The sequence below is a fragment of the Chelonoidis abingdonii genome, chromosome 9, assembly GCF_003597395.2.
Source record: "Chelonoidis abingdonii isolate Lonesome George chromosome 9, CheloAbing_2.0, whole genome shotgun sequence".
Classification (NCBI taxonomy): Eukaryota; Metazoa; Chordata; order Testudines; family Testudinidae; genus Chelonoidis; species Chelonoidis abingdonii.
Window position 1 is genome coordinate 50874184 of NC_133777.1, and position 26754 is coordinate 50900937.

Genomic DNA, 26754 nt, shown 5'->3' on the forward strand with positions numbered 1-26754 from the left:
TCCAAAAATCCACTCTCTCTGTCTTCCCCATGCTCCCTGTCACACTCCACCCCAGCCTCCTGTTTTGAAAGCACGTTGCAGCCACTTGAACACTGGGATAGCTGCCCACAATGCACCAGTCCCAACAGCGCTGCAAATGCTGCAGATGTGGCCACACTGCAGCGCTGGTAGCTGTCAGTGTGGCCACACTGCAGCGTTTTCCCTACACAGCTGTACGAAGACAACTGTAACTCCCAGCGCTGTACAGCTATAAGTGTAGCCATACCCTCCGTCTCTCTCTATCAGTGTCCCCTCCCTGCTCTATCTGGAGAAGAGGTAAGCAGAGTGCGGGGAGAGGGGGACATCATGACATTAGCTCCCCCCCTTCCATGCTGCACAGCAATCAGGAGTCTCTGGGAGCAGCTCCAAGGCAGAGGGCAGGAGCAGCACACGGCAGTGGGAGGAAGGACAACTGAACTGCCAGCAATTGATACCCTGCTGGGAGGCTGCAGCACAGGGAACTTAGGGGGCTGCCGGTCCACCCTGGTTCCAAGCCCCTACCAGCCAGCTGCAATGGGCTGCTCTTCCTGCAAGCAGTGGACAAAGCAGATGGCTGCCAAACGACTTTAGCATTGCACTACTTTAAACGAGTATGTTCCCTAATTGATCAGCAATGTAACAATGAAACAAGGTTAATCGGGATGATTTTAAGTGAGGAATTACTGGGTCTACATTTAAATATAAAGTCCCTAATACAGCCATAGGCACCTTAACCATTAATCATGCTTACAATAGCCCAGTGAGACCACCCAGCATCATTAAACAATCATATTCACAGAACAGATTTAACTCAGCCAGCCAATAAATCCAAAGCAGCAGAAAAACGACTTTCGCCCTTCTCTGTGACTTCCCTAGGAGAAAAACCTCTAACTGTCCCCCAGACAATGTCAAAGCAATGGCTTTTGCAGCATGGCCAGAAGGTCGAGTTTTGACTATAAGGAATCCTGTGGTATGTACAGGAGAGAATGTTCACCAAGGAAAAGAGACAATGGATGTAGGGAATCTGAGAGTCCTTGTCAGAGAAACATGTGATAATATACATTTGGGTGTCTGCTTCTCTGATGTCTCAGAGAAAAGATCCATCAGTCTTCTGCCTTTCTCCTTCATGTAAGGTTTTGAATGATACTTGGGTCTTCTTCCCTTCCCGGTCTGAGGATTCTACCTTTGTTAGCTCCAAGAAGACACAATATGAAAAAACATATCTATAGATGTGAGGAGAAGTGTTTTGAGGTAGAATTCTTTCAAAATCATTTCTTGGAAAGCCTGGGATTCTATGAACTGGTTACCTACATGGTATACTACTGCTTAAATACTGATGCCCAGAATCGTTTTTTCTGGGTGACCCATTTCTCATATGGTTATAGGATCATAGAATCATAAAAATGTAGGGCTAGAAATGACCTCAAGAACCCATCAAGTCTAGCCCCTTGCACTGAGTAGACCAAGTAATCCTAGACCATCCCTGACAGAAGTTTGTCCAACTTGTTCTTGAAAATCTCCAATGATGAGGAGTTCACAGTCTTCCTTGGAAGCCTATTCCAGTGCTTAACTACCCTTATAGTTAGAAGGTTTTCCTAATATCTAACCTAAATCTCCCTTGCTGCAGATTAAGCCCATTACTTCTTGTCCTGCCTTTGGTGGACATGGTTATGCTTCTACCTAAGGACTGTTCAGCCTCTTTGAATACAAGAAGCAAAATCCAAGTAATTGCTTCTGATCACCAACTCCTTCCCCTCCAACCCATTGACTCGTGGTCAGTAGCTTTGGCACAGCTTTTTTTTTTTCACACCCCTGAGCAACATAGTTACACCAATATAGGTCTGTAGTGTAGATCCAACCTTTATTTCCAGAAAGTAATATTGTACCATTGCTAATGCATCTTCCCTTTCAGCTGGATGTTGCTCAGGGGGAGAGAAGGAGCACGAGAGAGTCTGCAGGAGGGGTTTTTGGTTTCAGTTTGGGGCTGGCTGGGAAGAGACAGGGAATCCCAAGTCTGGTTCTAAGATCCTTGCCCCCCAGAGGGACCTGGTTGGGGGGTCCTGGTTGTACCTGCAAGCCCTGCTTGGGACTGTGTTCCTGCCATCTAATGAACCTTCTGTTTTACTGGCTGGCTGAGAGTCACAATGAATCGCAGGAAGTGGGGGGTGCAGGGCCCTGACGCCCCCACACTCCGTGACACCGCTTTCTTGAATAATAGTTATAATGGGAAATTTCAACTCCCCACGTATAAAATGTCAACCTCTGAAGAAGCTGAGGAGAAGGAGTTTTTCAATATTTTAAATGATTGCTTCTTGCAATAGCTAGTCTGTAGTTACACAAGAGGAGAGGTTATTGACTTAGCCCTGAATAACACTCTCATACTGAATCAAGAAATAACTATGGTCAAACCATTGAGTGGTATTGATCACAATATAGAACAGTCCAGCATCCTTGGTGGAAGGAATTATACCAGAAATAAGCCCTGTGCGATGAGACTTAGGAAAGTGGAAGCTAAGTCAAAAATTGGACAGTTTTATAGTGTTTAAAGCATAGGTTCCTGATCTATAGACTACAGGTCGTCAATGTGGTCTTGAATAGAAAGAGAGGTGGTTGACAGAAGTTCTTCTACATCTTCAGTCTCTGCTATGAATTGAAGCAAATATGCCATTACTGTATATTGAAAAAACTAGCAAATCCCCCACCTAGCTGGAATTCTGTGTTGTGGTCACCCTATCCCAGGAAGGACATCTCAGTAATAAAGGGCTCAGAAACGAGTACAGGGGGGAAAATGAGGCATGGGAAGATTGTGACAGTGATTGCTGGTAATGAGATTATTTGAGATGATGGTATCAGAGGTATTTTTGCAGAGGCGTACAAAATCTGCTTGCTGCTGCTATTTACCTTTTCATATACAGACAAGGGGATGTGGAAATGTGAAAATGAAAAGCAGGAAATGTGAAATGGATGAAAGGAAGAGCTCTTCTCTAGTACCATCTGTGTAGGGCTTTTTCTCTTGTGCCTTAGACCCTTAGCACAAGGCTTTCACAACTTCCCTAGCTCTTCCTTTTTTTACCCCTGAGGGCAGCGATGGTAGAGCAGAATAAGAGCCAAGTCCCCCTAGTGGTCACCATGCGTCACTCCTGAGTTTTAGTGCTGTATTCCACCCAGTTCCTTGTTGAGCATGGCCAGTGAGCTGGACAGATGAGCTGTAAAGAGAAGGTGGAAACTGAACTATTCAAAGAATGTGCCCCTACTAAACTGGCTGAAGGGGACAGTCCATAAATGAATGGAAACTAACCTTTGTGTTTTTTATAGTTTCTCTGTCCTCCTGGCTGGTTCTGGATTTACACAGCAAGAGGCTACAACAGCGTTTTGATGGAACTATGTCATCATATTAAATTTCCACTTTCCAGATACATCTCTAACAACGTAGAACAAAGGATAATTAGAAATAAAAGTAGTTCCCTTTAGCATTATAGTTGTGGATTGTCAGATCTTTATTATGGTGGCTCCCTGATGTCCCAGTCAGAGAAGGGATACAGGTTTGAGAAGGGACTGCCAAGTAAGAGATACTTCTGGGATCTGTGTGTGCTTCTAGACTCCTGGAATGTTCAGCAATTACAAGTACCAGGAATAACAAGTATCAGAGATGTCTGAGAGCTCTGAAATGTCTGGCAAGTGGTTAAATCCATGTATTAAATAAATTATGGGATGTCACAAATACCAGGGACTCTTTGAGCCAGCTGGTTACAACAGCTGAGATTTCTGTTGTTTGTAACTCTTCACAAAGCAGAATTCTGGGATATTGACAGTGAATCCAGATCCAGTCCTGGGACTCTGTAGGAGGTATACAGGGGGGAAATAAAGTTTGGTTTATGTTCTGTTGAATGCCCTCATCACCCTGGTTAGTGGGGTATAGCCATGCCATTGTGGCCTATTTAACCTTCTGTAAAATAACATAGCCGCAAAACCAATCTAAAGATTCATGGCCATTTCTGGAGAATTTTGCTATGCACGTTGTACCTCATTTGAACTCTTTCTGAAACTTTCTGCTGTTTCAGTGGGCAATGGCACTGAGCAGAAGCATTACTGCCTCCAGCTTGTCTGGTCTAGGTTTTTATGCTACACTCGTCACGGTGGTATCTTAGCATCTCTTAGCTCCTGTTTTGTTTTTTCTTGCTGCTAAGGTTAAAGATGAAAGAGGAAGTGTGGCAAGAAGCCTAGAGAGGATTTAACAATGTTTGGAGGGAGCAGAATGAGAAAAATTACCTGGAATCCCTGGATCACCAGTGCATCAACTTCAAACAGAATGACACCAAAGTCCTGTATGCAATATATGTATGCCCTTGACACCAGAACTTGGGTTGTTGTGATGGATAATGTGAACTCTGGTCCTTCCCCCATAGGGCTTGGGGTTGTAATGAGAGGAAATCCAGTTCACTGCCAGCGCTTTGTACAAGGGTCTTAAAGACGTGGAAAGTTGCATATGTGAGACTCACCCATGATCTGTGTATTTGTTCTTCCTCTCTCAGAGGCAAAAGCAGGCATCAGAAGATAATGCTGGAGTTCCCATAGGCCCACACCTGTCACTAGCCTATGAGGACAAGCAAATCCTGGAGGATGCTGCTTTTCTTTATCATCCACCATATGAAATGGCAGACAGGAATTCAGAAAGAGCAAAAGCACAGAATAAAGCAGATTGTGTTCATTTCATTCCAGACCTGCTGTTTGCTGAGCGGGGTGAGCTCTCAGATGTACGTGGAGGAGGAAGAAGAGGAGGAAATGGATGTGGGTGAAGCCCTTGGGGCTGTGAAAAAGCACAATGGATTTGGGGGCAGCCTCCCTAAAGCCAAGCTGCTGTTCAGCAACACAGTGGCCCAGACGCTACGGGGCATGGGCAAAGTGTACAACCTCTTCTGTGTCAACAACAACAACTGGTACATTTTCATGACGCTTCACCAGATCCTATGCTTGCAGCTTCTGAGGATTTGCGCGCAGGCCAAGCGGCAAATCGAAGAGGGGAACCAGGAAAGGGAGTGGGAGCAGGAAGTGCTAGGCATAAAATGAGACAAGAGTGACAACCCAGCAATTCAGCTGCGACTGAAAGAGCCCAGTGAGTGCTCTCTTCCGTGGGTCTGAGTAGGGGAGGGCAATTGTGACAGGTGCTTTAATTTGCAGTGTGTGGATCTGGTACTTGATCTGTTTCCTGGTGTCTTGAGGAATCTGTGTTCCTCCCCCTCACCTGCCTTTAGGTCTTGTCTCTGTAAAATCCGGTACCTGCATTTTGGTAGTTTCCAAAAGGTGAAATATAAGGCTGCTGGTGGGCACCGAATATAGCCCAGCATGTTATCCAGGAGGCGATCTCTAGACCTGACCCTGGGACTTGGAGCATCCTACTTCATGGGGCTGGAGGGGAGAGGCATGGTATTTTGTCTTGCTTTACCACTCCTTGCCAGCTGAATTTCTTAATTTTGGATTGTGCTATTTTTCTACCTCATGAATTTACAAGTTGGATAAAAATCTTCTCTGGCCTCAAGCTTGTTATAAAATGTCTCAGTGGAGGAGTCAGCCCCTGGCAATTGACAGTCAGTCAGTTTTGGCTCTGGTATTAAAAAGTGTGGGTCCTTTTAAACTGGTGTTCAAATGATTTACTGACTAAAGAAAGCAGGGCAGGGCAAACCCAAGTCTAGGCAGTCATATGTAGACCAGTAAAGAGCCTCCTTGATCTTCCATTTTCTGTTACAATGTTAGTGTGATCTGAGTGGTCTCAGGAAATGTATGTATTTAGAATTCTCCAAGGGATGGTTTCCTTAGTGGTGATAATGCTACAGTACTAAACTACCTATAGCTGCCTATTTCCTGCCAGCTAAAACTGGAGTAAAGTAGCTAATTTGGATTAAAGCAAAGAAGGAAGTGTGGACAGTCTCTGTTGGCCTTGAGGGATGCAGAGGTGTTTGAACTCATAACAATTTTTAAAAACACAGAGAACTTTTCAAATTCCCTTTAAAATGGCACTGTTCCTTAACCAGTATTTTCAAAAACTTTATTTTCATCTTCCCTTGATGCCTATACCACAGTGATGAGAGTTAGTTCAAAACTGGGTGTACTCTGAATGGCTTTTTTCATTTTTCTTCTCTTTTTGCTGGTTTCTGCTACAGCCCACAAAACCTTTTAGATGCTACATTGGCACAGTCTGCTTGGAAATGTGGTAACTGCCCATGTAGCTGGATAAGATGCTGGAGAAACAGGAGACCTGGGTTCTAGTCTGAGCTCTGCTACTTAGTTGCTCTATGACCTCAGGCAAGTTACTTCCCCCAACCCTATTGGTCTCTGTTTTACATTCTTCAAGGCAGGGACTCATTGGTTATGTGTCTGAATGGTGCCAAGCACAGAGGGGTCCCAGATATAGTTTGGGACCTCTGGGTGCTACTGAAATAAATACAAATTAATAATAATGTGCAATGGGTATATTTCATAAGAGCCTTAGGACATATCTTCCTTCTTATCTTTTTGGTGAGGTCTCTGCTGTAATGGTGTGCATAATGGTGTTTTGGTAGCAAGATCCTCTTTAGTTCGGAGGAATTTACCACCTCTGCCCTCCTCCGTGAGGCCTCTGACAGGTTACAGACCTGGCATTAATTTGAAAAGCTCTCACTTAAAGTCTTACAACCTTGTCCCTCATTTTATAGACCATTCTGGTAATTCATCAATTTGTCTGACACCTTCAACATGTGGCCTTTTTGCTCCCAGAACTCATAGTGGGCCTGTAGGAACTGCCTTTGAGGTGTGTTACAATGTAGTCCATGCTGCACCTTCTCTTCCTCTAGTGGATATTGAGGTGGAGGATTACTACCCAGCTTTCCTGGATATGGTGCGGAACCTGCTAGATAGCAACATGGATTCATCCCAGTATGAGGACTCTCTGCGTGAGATGTTCACCATTTATGCCTACATCGCCTTTACCATGGACAAGCTGTTAGACAGGTGACTTGCAGCATACTGCCGGGGGAAGGTTGCCGACCCCTGACTGTATTAAGCTGGCCACAAGAGGGAGTTCTGTGACTATAATATAAGTAATGTAGCTGTTTAGAGAGAAAAGCTGGGTGAGGGAACTTCTAAGCTGGCCCAATAACAGATATTACCTCACACACCTTGTCTCCATAAGCAAACTGACAGTGGTCAAATAATTGACAATGACCAACATGAATGAATGCTGAAACATTGCTAAGTTTTAGAGACTTCAAAGTGCTTTCTCTAGTTCACAATAAACTTCATATCTATGTATACAAAAATCATAAATAATTGATTCTCTTATGTTTCTTCAAATAAAAGCAGTGGTAAAAGGAAAGAAAACTGGCTAAATTTTTAGCCAGAAACTTGTACAGCTTTTAAATTAGTTTGTTATATGTAATGTTAGAGTTTGGGTTGTATTCACTCATAAGGATAAGGTCTATGTGTGACTACAGCCCCATTTAAGTACTTAACATAGGGTTTAAAATTTGCACCGAGGTGAGATTTACCCAGAAAGAGTACAATGAACGATAATAATTGTTGTCATTTAAAATCTGCCTATCAGCAGTCTCGAGGCATGTATACAGTACGAGCAGTAAAAATATCCAATGTTTCAGCCAATCTACATTAGTTAACCAAACCACCACTCCTCCAATCCACCAAAACAAGCCTCTTAGAATAAATGGAAGTAAGTATACCCCTTTCCCATAGAGAAACCACTCCAGAGCCTGTCTGTGAGATTGCCCAGCTCTATGTGGCACCTTTAGGACAGCACCCTGGAATTCCCCTTACCTTCAGTGCTGCATGCAGTGATTCTCAGTGTTCTGATAAGAACAGATTTAAAATTTTATTAAGATGATTTCTACACTTGTCTATTGTCACCGCCATGGCTCTCACTGGTAAACAATAGCATCTAGGGAGAGGTTCAGGTAATGGCAAACCTCTTTGGGAGGCATAGTGCTGAAAAAGCCTCAGAGACAATTCTCGATGTGGCTTTCAAAATGGGGAAATGCAGAGTAAGCATTAGTTATACCAAGGGTCTGCAACCTTTCCAAAGTGGTGTGCCAAGTCTTCCTTTATTCACTCTGATTTAAGGTTTCGCGTGCCAGTCATACATTTAAATGTTTTTAGAAGGTCTCTTTCTCTAAATTTATAATATATAACTAAACTATTGTTGTATGTAAAGTAAATAAGGTTTTTAAAATGTTTAAGAAGCTTCATTTAAAATTAAATTAAAATGCAGAGCCCCCTGGCTGGTGGCCAGGACCCGGGCAGTGTGAGTGCCACTGAAAATCAGCTCGCGTGCTGCCTTCGGCACGCATGCCATAGGTTGCCTACCCCGAGCTATACAAATGTTTAGATTGCATGCTCCACAGTTCATCCTCTAGTGTCATTGCTGTTGGGAAGAAAGATCTCCACTCATCTTCATCATTCATCAGAGCTGTCGACATCTTTTAAGTGAGTTTAATGCCAGTGGAAAATGCTGTACTGACAGCCCTGAGACTGATGACCGTTTTTTGTCCACAAAACAGGAACAACCAAGTATAAGAAAGTCATTGATTGAGCATGTTCAAAGAGGGAAAGTTTAGCATACATAATATATTACATAGGGATCTATTTTTGCCATCGGTTCTACTGGGCAATCAATGAATATTCTGAAACATATTGGGTGATATCCTGGCTCCACTGAAGGCAATAGCATGACTCCCAATGACTTCACTGGGGCCAGGATTTTACCATTATGTTTATATATCATTTAAGATTGACAGGGTAGTGTAGGTGTATGTGCCTCAGCTGTGGTTTGAAGGAGCCAGTTTTCAGTTCTCTGCTGAGGGTGCTGGTTGTGATGCTAGTTTTTGTAGTATGGACACCTGCCCACGGGAAGCTAAATTGAGACCAGAAATTCATTTCACCAAGGCCTCCAAACCCCTGTCTAAGGGTATCCATTTGCAATTATTACTATTGTGGGCAGGATTCAAATTGACAATTTATAGCAGGTTCCCTTCCCAACCTCCTCTCAAACATAATCCCAAGTTAGCTGACGTGGGCCAGCCACAGTTTTTTTTATCCCTGTGTAAATGTGCCCAGAGAGATCCAGCCTACCAACATGTCAGACTGGTCAAAGGCATGTCTCTTTTTTATATATATTTGCTGTATTCAGTGTCCTATCCATTACTTTCATGCTGACTGGCTTTCTGTAGTAGTTTTTCTAATAAGCCTCATCCAAGAATTGTGTGCTGCAGCCAAATAACCTGGGGCAGAGGACAGGTTATCACCTTCTGCTCCCTCCATCACACAGGGCAATGTGACACCTGCAAGCTAGAGCTGCAATTTGCTCAGGGTAGCGTCTAGAAGGAGAGCCCAGTGTTGATGAAGTGATCTGTAAATACTTGGCAGGTGGATGTTGCAGAGGTAGTTGCAGACATTCTTTCTAGGAGACAAGTAGACGTGTCTTCAGAAGGATCCTTTCCTTTGACTCCTAGCGGGTTCTGGCTGACCCTTTGGTTTTGTTTTTCTTTTCTGAAGGATGCCTGAGTGGTCTGCAGAACGACAATGTCAGTGTGACTTCTGGTGATCATCTCTAGTTGGCTGAGGGCTGGCTGTGGTGGATGAGGCAAAATGAGTCAGAGGAATTTGTGCATGTTTATTCTAAATCTTTTTAGGCCACTTATTGAAATGTTTTTCCAGTGTCACAGGACCTCTGTTTTTCTAATACCCTTCACCTAAACGAACAGGCAGTTTTCAAAACCACAAACATCCACATTTTTAACAAGCTGTTTGGGCAGGGTAAGGCGTATGGGCTCCTGATGTTAATTCAGGTTGAAAACCTGTCTGTTAGTTTACATAGCAGTTTCCTCCTATTCCATAGTTCTGCCCGGTGGTTTTCAATGGCTCTATCAGAATCTGAAAGGAGCCTTAGAAATAAATTAACGGATACCTCTAGTATGTTTGTATGATGGTCTGAGCATGGTTTGCTGCTTTCAGAATTCTTTCCTAGCTTCCCAGCTGGAGTCCAGTATCCTAGAGGAAGCTGAATTCAAGGGAGAGTTTACCATGAAGAAAAGCAAGGTCAGTTGCCTCTGCTTTGTAATCAGAACTGACAGAAGCCCACTGAAGTGTCTTGGTGAAACACAGAAAGCAAAGGCGAGCGTTCCAGGGTGCTTGTGCAAAAGTCTGAGGAAGGCTATTACTGTATCTAAATCAATGGAAGGGATTTTAAAAGTACCATTCACCATAGTTTCCAAGTCCCAAACAGGAAGCACTGTTATTACTGGATAAGAATGGGCCATATTACACCCTCAGGTCTCTGCTCCAAAGAGCTTATACTGTAAATAAAGAAAAATACAAAGGGGGAGGGGAGAGCAGAGCAATATGTGTGCCTATTTGCTTTGGGTCCCTTGCTCATAAAACCAGATGAAAGAGTGTAATGTTACCAACCAACCACCCATAAAACCACATCCTCCCCTTACCGTCTTCTCTTCTGAGAGAAAGCACAGCCTAGTGCTTAAAGCATGGGACCATAAGTTGAAGTCGGTGTCCTAATCTGAGATGCAGAGACTCCCTGTGTGATCTTGGGGTGCTTAGGGTTCCAATCCAGCACACCCTCCTTGTACAACCATCCCATTTAAGTCACTGGGATATCTAAATGTGCAGTGCTTGCAGAATTGAGCCCTTATCTCTGTGTACCTTAGTTTCCTCATCTGTGAAAGGGGGTAATAGATAAGTATTATTCACAAAGGGGTCATTGGGAGGGGTATTTCATGCACGTTTAAGTGTTTTGAGATCCATGAATGGAATGTGCTGTAGGAAATGCAAGGTATTACCAATAAACATCAGGAAAGATTCCCTCAATTTGAGCTGTATTCTACAGGAAACCATGTAGCACAGCGGGGTCCTGGTCCCTGAGTGGGGTTTCTAGGCACCACAAAAATACAAATAATAGTGGCATCTGTGTATCCAGAAGATTATAGATAGTCACTCTAGGGAAATGGCAAAAGCTGCAGTGCTTGAGCCCCGTAAACCAAGACTGGAAAAGAACTGGAGAACATGCTATCCTACAATGGTTCCCTGGAGAAGGACAAGATGGGACCTAATCACTCTCTTTTATTTCTAATTTCTATTCTTCAGGCAGTATTTAGCTACAGTACAGAAATAAAGCAATTGAATTTTTTTCCACTAACAAGTGAAGTCTGAGAATAAAGGATGACACAGCTTTAAAAACTTCTGTAGAACACTTATGTAAGAAATTAAGGTCAGTCCAATCTAGCAATGGTCCATCTAAGGAATATAAGCAAATCTACACAGACAGGCAGGACCAGAAATCTGTGTTTAGGGAAACAATGATGCAGACATTGCTCAAAGACATGCTAGTTTAAAAAAGAAGGAAGAGCCGATTTGACAGTGACAGTTAACCATCAGTAAGATGATCAAGAGTTTTAAGTCTCATGTCATTGGACAATAGTAGGAAGAATTAAAGAAAAGGAATATGCATCTTTGACACTACTGTATGTATTATCTAGCGTGAGGGCAGCTACACAGGCTTAATACCCCCAATGACATCAGGAAGTCTTCCAAGAGATTGATTTGAGCCTCCCCACCCCGAGGTTGTGTAACTTGTCACATGCTTTCTTTCTCTGTTGTGCAGGGAGGGAGGATTAGAGAGGAGTGAGAGAGCTACAGGGGACTAAACTGTGTTTCTGAAGGGAAAAAAACTATGTTGAAACTGTCTGCTAAGTAATATCCAGGAGAAAAGAACACTTAGAATCTAGATGCCCCTCTTCCTGTAACCAATTTGTATCAGAGGGAATTAAGACCCCAGTTAGAAATAACATTAATACCAATTCTTTAGAGTTCTTATTATTGATTAGTTGTATTAGCACAGCACTTAGGAGTCCTAGTCATGGATCAGGATCCCATTGCAGTGGGTGTTGTACAAACAGAATAAAAAGATGGTCCCTGCCTCAAGAGCCTTCTCATCCTGTATCTCTGATATCTGTTCCAGGCCTTATTACTTTGGGTTCAAGTTTAGTGCCTGGTTTACTAATAACCTTTCCAGTTATCTTTTAGAACAAAAATATCCAAGGTGTTATTTGGAGGGAAATTCTGTAAGGTGTATTCTAACTTGTCCCTATGGTGACCATTCCTTCAGCAGGTGTACATGATATTTTATAGAGGCTAGAAATGACAGTATTAAAACTCCCAAAGTGCTGTACCAGCACACATGGGTGTTGTTGTAAAACATAGGATGGATTCTTTGGGAATGGCCCCTTCAGTTGTTCCAAAGTTCTGGTTGGGAATGTGCAGGAGATCCAGCCATCTAGGAAACTTTTCTTCACTGCCTCATTTTGGGATTCAGTACATTTTACCTCTTCTCTGCACATAGTAACCACCCCAACCTTACATTTTTTATTTAAAGACAGTTGTACCTATCTCACAGAACTGGAAGGGACCCCGAACGGTCATCGAGTCCAGCCTCCTGCCTTCTAGCAGGACCAAGTATGGATTTTGCCCCAGGTCCCTAAGTGGCCCCCTCAAGGATTGAACAACCCTGGGTTTAGCAGGCCAATGCTCAAACCATTAGCTAGTTAAATGGGAGGGAAAGCTTGGTGCAGGGAATCTTGCTCAGTCCAGGTCCTAAGAGAGAAGGCAGGGGGGGAAACCCCTCCCATACACTAAGGGATATAGAAAGAGACTGTTGTCATTTCCTGGTTATTAGATGTTTGAGTCTGTGGTTGTGAGGTCCCCTCATGGAAGGGTACCAGAGGCAGAAGGCACTGATGTGTGGCAAACAAACAACTCTATCTTAAAGTTTGATCCAGCATTGCCCCCTTACTTTCTCTCCCTGATCCCAAATAGGCTAGGTAAAATACTAATTGTTAAGGCTGTAAATTTGTTCTCTACAATTTGACTGAGATGAAGCCTGAACAGCAGGATGCTGAGTGCCCACGAGTTTACATAGTGGTGAAACAGACAAATCTTCTAATGGATGTGATGAAACCAAAGACTGGAGGGGTCCTGAAAGAACAGAGTTATCCTGAGACCATGAGGATTCTTACATGAGATGCCTAAAAGTTTTACATGGAGAAGGTTGAAGCTGGGTCACCTTGGGTAAGTCACTGTTTCCCTTCCCAATCTTTGTCTTTGCCACCTATTGAGATGTGAGCTCTGCAGAGCAGCAACAGACTTTTACTACGTTTGTACAATTTCTAGCACAAGGAGTCTCTGATCTTGTTTAGAGCCTCTAGGTCAGGAGTGGACAAACTTTTTGGCCTGAGGGCCACATCGGGGTTGCACAATTGTATGTAGGGCCGGGTAGGGAAGGCTGTGCCTCCCCTAACAGCCTGGCCCCTGCCCCCCTCAGAACTCCCAACCCATCCAACCGCCCCACTCCTTGTCCCCTGACCACTCTCTCCCAGGACCCCCACTCCCTACCCAATCTCCCTGCCCCCTGTCCCTTGACTGCCCCACCCCTATCTACACCCCCACCCTCTGACACACCCCTGGGACTCCCACCTACTATGCAACAGCCTTCTGCTCCTTGTCCCCTGACCATCTCCCACCCCTAACTGCTCCCTGGGATCCCACCCCCTTATCCAAACACCCTGCTCCATGTCCCCTGACTGCCCTCCTGACCCCTATCCACATCCCTGTCCCCTGACAGGCACCCCCAGGACTCCCACTCCCAACCCTCCCTGTCCCCCATCCCCTGACTGCCCCCCATAACCTCCACCCTATCCAACCACCCCTCCTCCCTGAATGCCCCCAGGACTCTCTGTTCGCTTACCCATCCACCCACCCCGCTGCCTGCCCCCTTAATAGCAGCCATGACACTCGGCCAGAGCCAGCTGCATTCCCCATGCTGCCCAGTGGGAGTGGCAGGCCAGAGTGTAGCCCAGCTGAGGGGGAGCGGGGACAGCAGGGGAGGGTCCGGGGACTAGGCTCCCTGGCCAGGAGCACAGGGGCCGGGCACGATGGTCCCGCAGGCTGGATGTGGCCCATGAGCTGTAGTTTGCCCACGTCTGCTCTAGGCGTTATCATATAAATAACTGGCCCAGTCACTATCAACATAGACACTGGGTCACTGCGATAGGCAGGGCAGACTCTGATCTTAATACTCTAGCTAATGCTCCATATTTAAAGCAAAAAATTTGTTAGACCAAAATTCCATAGCAACTCATAGGAGCAGACCTTAGAGAGGAACGGAAGGGCTAGCACATAAAAGCAAAGCTGGCTGGGGCAGAGAGATTGATCTCGTATGGGATACTGGAGATTATGGGGGCTGTCTGGCAAGTAAATTACAGAATTATGATACGACCAGTGAATTGTCCCCTGTAGTTAGTGTGTTATTCATCAGACAGATGTTCCCTAGGAGTAAGCCATGAGCAAACAACACAAGGGCAGCCAGGAGCAGCAGTCAGTCAGTTGTAGAAGATGAGGGTTTTATGAGTTAAACCTTAGTAAGAAGAAGATCAGCCCTGCCATTTAAGGTCCAGCAGATGAAATATCTGCTGCTGGTGACTGTGGCCTCCGCTCATGGTCAGAAAGCCAAGGCACAAGGTCTCGGTGAGGAACATTGCTGGGTGTCAGGGCAGTTCTTTAGTGCAGCAGAAGTAAGGAAGAGGACACCTTTCTCTCTGGCAAGCTTCACTTACACTGCCCCCTGCTGGAGAGGATCCCAGCTGATTCACACGGCTTCAAGAAAGTTTCACATTTAATCACTAACGTGAAAAGCCTTCACTCTCTATCTATCTCACCATAGTTCTAGAATTTAACTCACTTTGTCAGTATGAGATGAAACAATGCAGCTATTGTCAGTAATAAAACAGTAGTTAGTCCAGATGCACTAGACTGTTTGGAAGACTACTAATGCTATTGAGAGTATGATAGATTATTTTTGTAGATACAAGAGAATCTGGCAAACCTTTCCAAATGTCTCAAGTTGCTCAAAAGCAACCAAGTGCTGCTCACACCTCCACCTCCTAGAAAGCACTGGGCAAGCTAGGAGCTTCCTGGCCTTACATTCAGGTGAGAGACAAAGGCAGGTAGATGGGTTAGGCCACTATGACATCACTGCTGCACTGTTGGGACTGCAAGTTGGGGAAGGTAATTTAGCTGGGGGACCCGGTATTTATAAATACCAAAGTGAGAAAGCCCTGAATTCTAGAATTTTCAAAGAGGAGTCTAATTAGTGAACCAGAAAAATCTCTGGAAAATCTTAAAGGCAGAGTCCCATTCCTCAGTAGCAGAAGGCCCTATCATAGAAGATGGCAAAACAATCCTTCCCTTCCACTCTAAACCAGGATATATTTATGTAGAGAAACACTCAGGGAGATTTTGGAGCAACACCAAGCTGATAATTCTCTCAAGAGGGCTTCTTATATTCCAAGGTTCTACAATGATGACTGAATTTTAATCAGCCTTTGGTAGAGAGGGTGGGGGAAGAAGACATCTTGCTGCCCAGTTCCGCATGTAGCCAAACCTTCATCTCTCCACACGAGAGTTTGAGAGAGGCTGAATCTGTCTCAGCCTTGTAGCTCAGACCCATCTCCAGCTTTAATAAATTCAACTAGAATTTAAATAACCATCTCAATCATATAAAGACCCAGGGTCAGCTGCAAACTGTCTTGATCTCATCATGAGCTGCACCTATATTCTTTTCTGAAGGTGATCACTGCGGTAGGGGTGGGGATCTTGCTGTTCATGAGACAATAATCTAGGGTGTAATTATCTGCACCTTGTGTTGTCTCTTACACTAACTTTGTGGGGGTGTAAAGTGCTACCATTCTGATTTGGTACTGTTTCACCCTCACTATTGTATGAGGTGCAACGTACAAGGCTGTAGAGAATCAGGCCCTGAGTGTTTGGTCTCTGGAGTCACAAGGCATTACATACACATCTCTTTTCAGCAGGTGGCACTGCTCTTCTGCATAAGAAGGAAGAACCAGGTGGCTCTGGAAATACCATTATAAAATTTCACTCTGATGAACTCAAAAGAACAACAGACAATTCCACCTCGGCCATTTTTCTTTAGGAGCTTCACAATCCCCACTTCCTAGGAACAGGACTGATCCAAACTCCTGAACATTGAAAGACAATCCCAGGAACTCCAAGAAAGGTTGGGAATGCTCTCAGGCTGCCCAGCACTGGCATATCTCTGCTGGGAATGTCGAATCATCTCTCCTTTCTGCTTGGGTAGCAGCCCGTGCTTAGACACCGAGCTTCATATTGTTTTGCAACAAATGCTAGTTGGAGAGAACTCTCATTTTGGAGAGGGCACTAAAGATGCCACTCACCACCCCCACCCCGACCACCCTGCATGCAAAGGAAAATAAGTCCCAATTTCTTGTAGTAACTCAGCACATTCTCTTTATGTTATCATGACTACAACTATGATTGCCGTCCTTGTCTCTCTTGAACTTAGATCACAAAGTAATCTTAAATGACTCTTTTTCCCTGTATATATTGTGCACTTCTGCCTCCTACTGCACTAATAGACTCCATTATGCTATTATCCTTGTTGCAGTTGTCATCGACATTTGAGATGAATTCTAGGCTTAGTTCATTTCCAGGCTCTTTTGGTCCTTCATTATTTTCTTGATATTTTCTGGGAAGAGTCTGGCTCTATTATCTGCTGCCATATCTGGAATAATTGTTAGAAGGTATGTTAATGTGCCATTCATTCTATCAGTGTTTTCCTTTCACAAGTGCTTGTTTTTATGCGTGGGTTTTTGAGGCACCTTCCCACATAAATGTGTGGCTTTACGCAAGTCCAGAGCCTACCTTTTCACTTATTGAAATGCCAAGAGCCCTCAGTTCCAGCTGATATCATTGGGAGCTTTGCAGAGTTAGGATTCTGAATCTGTTTACCCTGATGCCAGTTTCTTTTTCTTTTGCAGCTTCATGGCTCACTCCATCTCTTTTTCATCTCTGCTGCATCTCTGTCACAGCTAGCAAACACATGGCTTTCTAGGCAAATGTAGCTCCAAATATTTATTATGCTGAATATTCTACTTTCCCAGAACTGTAAACTCTAGTAGCATTACTGTGTATCATCTTTTGGCTCACAGTCATGATTTCAGAGGATCTTTCTTTGCTTGTTTCAGATAAAGGGAGGAGTTAAATATTCCACACTATTGAAACTGGAAAAAAAATCATAAAAGCAAGTGTGAGATATGATATTCAGTAAAGTGCATACCTCTAATTAAGACATTTTTTTTGGATGCTCTCCTGCCTTGTGACACAAAGCAACCCAGTTTTTCCACCTGTCTGTCTAGTGCCACATTTCTTGCTCCACTGTGTCTGTGTCCATGACAGTGACATCTTTATCAATGGTTTTCTTATGTGTCATCTGTTGTCCTCTTTTCCATCTTCCACCAAGTGGTACCCAGTTAAGGGCTTTTCTAGGAATACTTTTTTTTGACATCTGTACAACATGCCCAAACCACTTCAGCTTTCTTTTTCAGATCATTATCCCTACAGTCTGTGGGCCAGTCCTAACATCAGCATTAGTTACCTTTTCCCACCTGCAAACTCCAAGTCTTCTCTGAAAGCATCTCTGATGGCATGCACATGCATTACATTTCCTATTGTGGGTGTCTAGCATTGGCTAAGTTTCAGAAGCATGTAACAATGTGGGGATCTCAATAATATTGTGAAACTTTATCTTGGTTGTTGTATGAGTCTCATTATTTTTCCATATATTTGCCAGTATTGAAACTACATGAGTGGAAGTAGAGATCTTCTGATGACAGCACACATTTTATCTGTGCAACTGCAAGGCCATTGTTTAGACATATGCACATTTGGGTTTATCTGGTCACCTTTCCTTCAACTCAGTTACACACCAGTCAAAGAATGATGAAGGGCTGCGTCAGCTCTGCTGGGGTACAAACCTAGACTCCCAGGGAGTCCAAGTGTTTCAAGCCTAATGCTTAGACTCTGAACCCTATTCCCTCTCCAGACATCTGTCTGATGTACTCCCTTTTGCCTTCAGTCTCTCCCTCAAATAGTCTCCCTCCCTGACTGTGACCTCCTAGATTGTGTTCCCATAATATTAGCAGCAAATGGTTTCTCATGGCATTTCAGCAGAAACTAATCTACAGCCTAAAGTGTGGCCAGACTGACCTTGGTTTCCACTCATCCCCCAGCTCCTTGATCTGTGCATGAGTGATTCTATTTTTCCCTTAATGTGTGTCTGTCTTTGAACAACAGACAATTAATTACTTGTTCTTAGAGTCAGACTCATGTGCAAGGGAGAAATCGTAGACATGAGCCATAATATTCATAGGTCCTTTCTTTTGCCAAGATCATACCTGCCACTGGTGGCAAAGCCATAGATGTATACATGCCTCTTCCAGATTTCCAGAATTTTAAAACATAAATAATATTGAACCTGCAAGTAGAAAATAATAAAAATCACAAAAAACATTACACAGATTGTTAATCATGCCCCATCAATTACCATGTACCGCAGCGTTACTATGTTAACCAATATGCCAATCCAACCACGTATTCTGTATGGAATGACATATAGTCAATAATAATCCAACCATGCAGAATACAAGATACATGCATTAGTCTCTTCCTTTGGGTTATTTGATGACGATATGGTGGGAAAAAACATATATAGAAAGAGCCTCCAATTATAAACCATTTTAACCTGATGCAGTCTTTAATATTTCTTCATGGAAATAATAACCTTGAAACAGCCTTTTGGGAAGAATGTGCAGGTATTTAACACCACTAAACACACTACCTATACACAACTATAAGCCATACCTAACATGCCTGGCAACTTGTGCTTTTTGTTTATTCATTTCTCCAAACCAACCCCTCTCCTCACCTATCTAGTTCTTTTCTAATCAGCTCTGCCACAGTGAATCCGAAGCCTTTCCTCCCAGCCCTCCACAGTGGTAGTTCCCCTCCTTTAGAGAATGAGCAGAGACTCCTGGCAACAGAATGTTCAGCTTGCAAGGCCTTAGATCCTTAATCTCATGAGAGAAGGGCTCAATTAAAGACTTGCTAGTACATCTAGACTCACAAGGGCTAGCACCCCATTCCTTGAACCTCTCCAGAGAGAATCCAGTTGAACATGGATTTGGAAAGCCGAGCTCCTACCCATGGGTTAGTAAAGACACACATTTCTGTTCACTCTATTCCAGGCAGTTCTGCAGATACAAAAAAATTCAAAGGTAATTGACACCTCCAAGAGCACCCACGAAAGATGTGTGTTAGCACTGTAAAGAAAAAGCTAGCATCCAGATTATCTGCTTGTGAGTTCATTGGGTTTGTTGCTGCAAAGTAACTTATTCCAGGAGAGAGCTCAATGCAACTCACTAAAGCTAAGGCACAGGGAAACCAACTACAGTAACAATTGGAGCCATGGGGGAGGGGCGGTGAGCTTTCTTCCAGGGACATCTGGCCATTTACCCTCCAGGGAGCAGGATTTTCAGGTCATTTCATTACAGCCAATAGGCTGTAGAGAAGGGAATCCTAACTTGGTGCAGCAGTGTCTTAATCACACCTTTTGGGACTTAAATATTGGTAGGTATTGATTGAGGTAGGGCTGGGTAGAGAGAGGGTCACAGCTGCCCTCATCTTTCATATGGAGGTTGAGGTCCATAGAGACCACAGATTCTAGCATGCAATGTTCCATATTGATTCAGATGGCCTGGCAATTAAAAAGCCCCAATTATTGCTTTAGGCCATTTGCTTTCCACTACATGAAGTGTATCAGGCCTGACCAGACAGCCTGGCCAGAGCCTTTTATAGGCCCAGGTGTTGCCCAACCCTTTCTAATTGGCTGGATTGGATACACCTCTTCTCGTCCAGGGCTGCTGGGCCTAGCCTATGAACAGGGACCAGCTAACCTATGACGTTTTCCTTCCTCTATTTTCTGTGGTTTGTATTATTCACTGAATATCTGACAACACTCTCTTTACCTCAGCTGTGAGACTTTTCTATGGCTTCCCCTCAGCTCTTGGAATTTCAGAAATAAATCACCCTATTCCCCAATCTGAAGAGAAAAATTAATCCTTTGTTTTCATAGTTCTTTTCTCAGTAATGGTTACAATTACTCAGTGGTCACAGATGACCAGATAACTGAACAAGACATCCAGATTCTAAGTATTTCCAGAAACAACAGTGTACTGTACTTCATCACATGCCACAGAAAAGACAAAGTCTGCGAGGCAGGCTTCTTGCAGACTCCAATCAGTGCCTTCTGGCTACTGTTGCCACATCCAGAATTGGAGGAGAGCATTAATTAGGCTAATATAAGGCAAATATTGTTATTAAAGTCATATACACTTAGTACATTATATTATTATTATTTATTTATTTGTATTACCCCAGGGCATTTAGAATTGTTTGTTAATTTTATATGCACTGTTGTTGTAGCTGTGTGGGTCCTAGGATATTGTAAAGACAAAGTGAGTGAGGCAATATCTTTGATTGGATCAACCTCTGCTGGTGAGAGAGATGAGTTTTTGAGCTGCACAGAGATCAAGAAGAGCTATGTGTAGCTTGAAGGCTCATCTCTCTCAGCAACAGAAGTTGGTCCACTAGAAGATACACCTCTACCCCAATAGAACACTGTCCTTGGGAGTGTAGTGAGCCAGTATGGCTCCCCTGCAGGCCAGAGGAGGAAGAGCCCAGCTGGAAGCCAGAGTGGGTGGAGCTATGGACCTCTGAGCCCGCCCCTCAAAGGGTCAGGCGACGACCCGGAATTATAAAAGCCAGCCCTCAGAGCTCAGTCAGGCCACAGCAGCCGGAGCGAGCAGACTTTCCTCGAGACTGGGAACCCTCTGCGACCCAAGGCAGCCGCCCAGGTTGGATTGAGCTCCCCTGGGCCTGCTACCTGGAAGAGCTGCCGGAGCCGCCGGAGGTCCCCCGCGCCTGCCACCCGGAGGAGCCGCCGGAGCTCCCCTGCGCCTGCTGCTACCCGGAGGAGCTGCAGAGCTCCCCCGCGCCTGCTGCTACCCGGAGGAACCGCCAGAGCTCCCCCGTGCCTGCCACCCGGAGGAACCGCCAGAGCTTCCCCGCGCCTGCCACCTGGAGGAGCCGCCAGAGCTCCCCCGTGCCTGCTGCTACCCGGAGGAGCTGCCCGAGCTCCCTCGCGCCTGCTGCTACCCGGAGGAGCCGCCAGGGCTCCCCCGCACCTGCTGCTACCCGGAGGAGCCGCCAGGGCTCCCCCGCACCTGCTGCTACCCGGAGGAGCCACCGGGGCTTCCCCGCGCCTGCTACACGGAGGAGCTGCCAGAGCTCCCCCACACCTGCTGCTACCCAGAGGAACCGCCGGAGCTACCCTGGGCTGACTATCCGGAGGAGTTGCCGGACCTGCCACCCAGCCCTGGCAGCGATGAACCCATGCTCCTGGACTCTGCCAAGGCCAACGTCAGGACCCAGGTAGGCCCCGAGGGGGAGTACGGAAGTGGACCAGGAGCAGCCAACCCCAGCCTGGCTGCAGCCTTACCGGAGCCTATGTCAGTGCATTGCGGCCAGGATCCCCACTGACTAAGCAGCAGATCCTCAGCCGCTGCTAGGGCCCCGGGCTGGGACGCAGTGGAGTGGGAGGGCCTGCGTTCCCTCTGCCACCCAAGTCCTGAGTGGCAGACTCCCCCTCTTCCTGGCCTGAGGAGGCCAAAGCTTATCACTACTGCTCAGCTCTTCCCAAGGGACTGAGCCTACTGACTCAGTGTTTGTTCCCCCGCCCTGACCGAGGGTCAGGGCCTTTAACTGCTGTTGTTGCTCAGCCCTGCCCCAGGGCCTGAGCCCCCTTGCCCCATGGAGCAGGCAATTGCCACAAGAACCGCTGAACTATTTTCCCGGATCCTCTGGTCTGTAGTGAGCCGATGTGGCTCCCCTCCTCGCCCGGGGAGGGTCGAGCCCCGGTGGCACTCGTTTATAGGGAGCCAAAAAATCTTACGGCGTTATAGGTGAAACCGCGTTATATCAAACTTGCTTTGATCAACTGGAGTGCGCAGCCTTCCCCCCCTAGGAGCACTGCTTTACTGCGTTATATCCAAACTCATGTTATATCAGGTCGCTCTATATAGGAGTAGAGGTGTATTGCCTTACCTATCTTGTCTCTCTATTACTTTTACAGTCAGTTTTGTGCATGGCACTTTACAGACATTAGAGTTGGATTCTTAACAGAAAGACCCCCGGGGTGAAAGTAAGTCAAAGAGTCCTGGGCAAGGGCAAGGCCTCAACCGGAAGAGGTGGGACCTCAACTGGAAGAGGCGGGGCCTTTAAATCAAGATTTAAATCCCCGGGGCTCTGGCTGTGGCTGGGAGGCCTAAGGCCTTTAAATCACCCCCGGAGCTATTAGCTGCAAAAGCAGCTGGGAGCCCTGGGACTCAGGGGAGATTTAAAGGGCCCGGGGCTCTGGCCACCGCTACTGCAGCGGAGCTCCAGGCCCTTTAAATCTCCAATGGAGCACTGTCGCTGCTACCCCAGGGCTCCGGCAGCTGGGCTCCGGTGATGATTTAAAGGGCTGGGGCTCCCCGCAGTGGCAGGAACCCTAGCCCTTTAAAGCGCTGCCTGAGCCCAGCTGCTGGAGCACCGGGTTAGCAGTGGCAGGGCTCCTGTTGGGATTTAAAGGGCCAAGGGCTCCTGCCATTGTGGGGAGCCCTGGCCCTTTAAAGCGCTGCCTGAGCCCCACTGCCTGAGCCCCGGAGTAGCGGCAACAGGGCTCAGGCGGTGCTTTAAAGGGCCGGGGCTCCCCGCAACAGCAGAAGCCCTGGCCCTTTAAAGTGCCACCCAAGCCTGGCTGCCTTAGCCCTGCGTTAGCGGCAGCAGCGCTCCGGTTGTGATTTTAAGAGCCAGGGGTTCCTGCTTCTGCGGGGATCCCCAGCCCTTTAAGGCGCTGCCCAAGCCCCACTGCCTGAGCCCCAGGGAGCAGCAGCAGGGCTCAGGAGGCAATTTAAAGGGCTCTGGGGTCCAGCCCCTGCAGGGAGCCCCGACCCTTTACATCACTAGCCTGAGGAAGCTGGTCGGGTCCAGCACGGCATACTGGCTCATACCGGCTGACCTTCACCTCTGAAGACCCCCCACCCCAATAATATAAGGGCCTCGTTGTGCAACACTTACTCACCTTGAGTAACATTTAAGCAAGTCACCCTAATGTCTTCTGTGGGACTTCTTGTGTGAATAAGCACTACTCATTGTAAGAGCTGCAGGACGGAGGCCTTAGTCAGATGGTAATAAACAGATAAAGGAATCTTGAGAAAAGGAGCTAACAAAATTATGACAACAGAACACAGAAATCAACAAGCATTTGTTAAAAATAGATTGTCAGATTTTAGTGTATACACCATGGCACTTGTCAAAAAGGAGGGAAATGCATGAAATTCTCAGCCCGTGAGCATCAGGGTATTTCCACGGTCTCACCCTTTTCTCTAGACAGCAGGCTGATCTCATCTGTTTATGACCAGATGATGTGAATTGTCCCGTTTACCAGACATATGCTAGTGAGCTACCATGAGACAGTCATGCTCCATTCCACATGAAAGAATTGTTCCCAACCACTCCAAAGGATCATTTGGTGCCTCTGCTTCTCCTCACTCAGCTGCAATGAGTGCTATTGGTAAGCAGAACTCTTCCACCATCTCTTGTTTAATCAGCTCCAGGAATTTATTTCATTCACTTTTTGCCTGTTGATAATTTGTTTTCTAATTCTTATCCCCAGGTCCTCTCCTTTCCCAAAATATAACTGGATATTTCTCACCTAGACATTTCCCTTCCTTTGGTTTGCTGTAGCATACAAATAAAAACTGGCTAAGTGGCACCTTCATTACTTCAGCATCCCAACGACAAGCTTCTGGCAAAAAGATCATAATTACTTATTCAAAAGTATTCATAAAATTAACATATCCTGAATGAATTCAAACTTCATTTAACAGGCCACTGCACTTATTATGAGCATTTAGTACATGCAATTGTCTAAACTTAGTTGAGAGCAACTTGCTCTTTCATAAGATATCAGGGTCAAAAGTAGATGAAGCAGCAGTTTGCCCTGACAAAAGGAAATGTCAAATGGTTTAGGGAGCTATACAGCAATCTGATCACACGCTTGTAATTTAAAGGCATTCAATGAAGCCATTCCTAGGCCTTTAATTTATCGCACAGATTTCTAACTGCTCCTAAAATGCTGTTTCTCACTCAATATTTATCAAGAAGGAAAAAAAATCCTGATGGAAGAAATGATAAACTTTTCTTCTGTGCAGCTGATTAGGGGCTTTGTTCACAAGGAAAACCCTTCTGTGTTTCCAGATATTACAGTCTGACTTTTTGCACATATATCTGCAGTACCAAATGCACTTAATTCCCACCATGGCTGTTATTTGGGGAAGGGTATATGTGGATTTTTTTGCACAGAAATTAAGCATATAAAACTGTTTTGCAACAATGTCGGTTTTCACAGCCAAATGTAAATGATTTATGAAAATCATGGGATTACTTGTACATTTCGGCAGTGCTATCCATCGTTAAAATCTGCTGGACTGTACAGTATACCCCTCTGTTAACAAAATGGTGTCTGTCACAAATCTCTCATCATATTTTTAACTCTCCAGACAGCCAACAATGTGCTGGTAAAATGTACTATATCAGTGAGGCAGGGGCATGCTGCCACGAGACCTATTTCAAGGTGATTGCTAGAATCCATTTTAAAGGGAATAAAATTAGTTTGTGGATGATCTCGATGGGGAACCATGAAACTAACGAGAGGCCGGAACAAAGAAAGCTCACTTATAGTCCCATCTATCTCAGGGTATGTCTACACAGCAACAAAACACTCGTGGCAGAGAGTCTCACGGTCTATGTCACCTGACTTGGCCTCATGCTGTAGAGCTAAAAATTGCAGTTGATCTCCTAGACCAATGGTGAGCAACCTGCAGCCCATGGGACGCATGCGGCTTGTCAGGGTAATCTGACTGCAGGCCGCAAGACAATTTGCTCACGTTGACCATCCACAGGCATGGCACCCCCGCAGTTCCCAGTGGCCGCGGTTCGCTGTTCCCGGCCAGTGGGAGCTGCGGGAAGCAGCAGCCAGCACATCCCTGCAGGCCATTGGTTGCCCACCACTGTCCTAGACCCTCTCCCCCTGACTGAGTCTCAGAGCCTGGTCTCCAGCCCGAGCCTGGATATCTACTGTGCTGTTTTTAGCCCTGCAGCATGAGGGCCAAGTCAGTTGACTCTGGCTCTAAGAGTCGCTGCTGCAAGTTATTTGTTTGTTGTGTAGGCATACCTTAAAATGATTATATGGCCTTATTACCATAGTGTCTGAGTACCTCACAATCTTTAGTGTGTTTATCCTCACAATACTGTGAGGCAGGGCAGTGCTATTCCTCCCATTTTGCAGATGGGGAACTGAGGCACTAAGTAACTTGCCTAAGGTCACAGAAGACGTCTGTGGCAGAGCAGGGAATTCAACATAAGTCTCTTAAATCCCAGTCTGAACCATCCAACTACCCTTCCTTTCCATCTACACTACAAATACTTATCAGAAACTAGAGACACTACAGGAAGCCCATGCGCGTCCTATTCAAAACCACCCTTCCTCTGTTCCCTGACTGTTACCTTCTTGGAGAAAAGCTCACTGGCCCTGCTACCCCAAACTTGTTCCCTCCTCTGGTATTTTCATGGAGCATCTTCTCCTCTCAAACATCCTTTAATGTTCCTCGCTGTCATGTCCTTCTGCTACGTTTAATGGGTCTCCTCCCCTCACCCTTCATTGTACACTTTCTCCTCCATTGCTTTGAGATTCCCCCTTCTCCTGTATTCTCCCACCCCCAGTGCAGGGTTTCCTCTTCCCCGTCACTGTGGATTTTCCTTCCTACATATCCCTCCTTGCTGTGGGTTCCCCTTTCTCCTCAGTCACTGTAACATTCCCCTTTCCTCTCTGTTTCCTCCCTCTCAATGGAGTTCCCCCTGCCCCTCATTGCTATGCGGTTCCCCATTCCACTTGTGTCCAGCCCATCCTCTCCCTCACCCCACAATGTGCAGTTCCCTTTCCCCTTTTCACTACAGCTGCTGCCCAGCCTGAACTTTGTGGGGCAGTCCCTCCATTTAAAGGGCTGTTCTCCAAGTACCTCAGTGCATTTGAGTAGCACTCGTGATGGCCTGATTTTCTCCTAGTCCCATTGCTGGGCCTGTGTGTGACGGCAACAGTGTCAGGCTGAGGCCACCTCATTGTGCTGCAGGAGGGGTTGGCCAGGTGTGTGATAAATGAAGGGGGGGGCGGGTAGCTCCCTTTTATGGACACCCAGCCCAGCCAGTTAGCTATAAAATTCCTCTTAGTAGCTGTTCTTTACTTGATTTACCTGTAAAAGGTTAAAAAGTTCACAGGCGATTCTCCGCAAAAGAAGGGAACAGGGTGCAGTTATGCTGTGAGAAGCTGAAGGCCAGATATGAAAATCATCAGATCATATCTAGAACTACTTATTTAACAACCCAGATATGTAAGTAGATCAGGAAGGTTTAGAAAGACGCAATTAGGTTTATTTCTGTTTATTTCTTATTGGCTTGTGGATTCCTTGGTGCTAACCCCAAATGTTTTTTGTTTTGCTTGTAACCTTTAAGTTGGACCTCAAGAAGTTTATTCTTGATGATTAATTTTTGTGAGTTGTTTTTTTAAATCTAGCAAAAGCCTAAGTTCCAATGTATTTTCTTTCTTTTTGTTTTTAATTAAATTTACACTTTTTAAGGACAGGATTGGATTTT

The 26754-nt window shown here is 45.4% G+C and overlaps 1 pseudogene; it reads left to right on the forward strand.

Moving 5' to 3' along the window:
• Positions 1-4200: 4200 nt before the first annotated feature.
• Positions 4201-7006, forward strand: LOC116815039 (paired amphipathic helix protein Sin3a-like; annotated as a pseudogene).
• The last annotated feature ends 19748 nt before the right edge of the window (positions 7007-26754 follow it).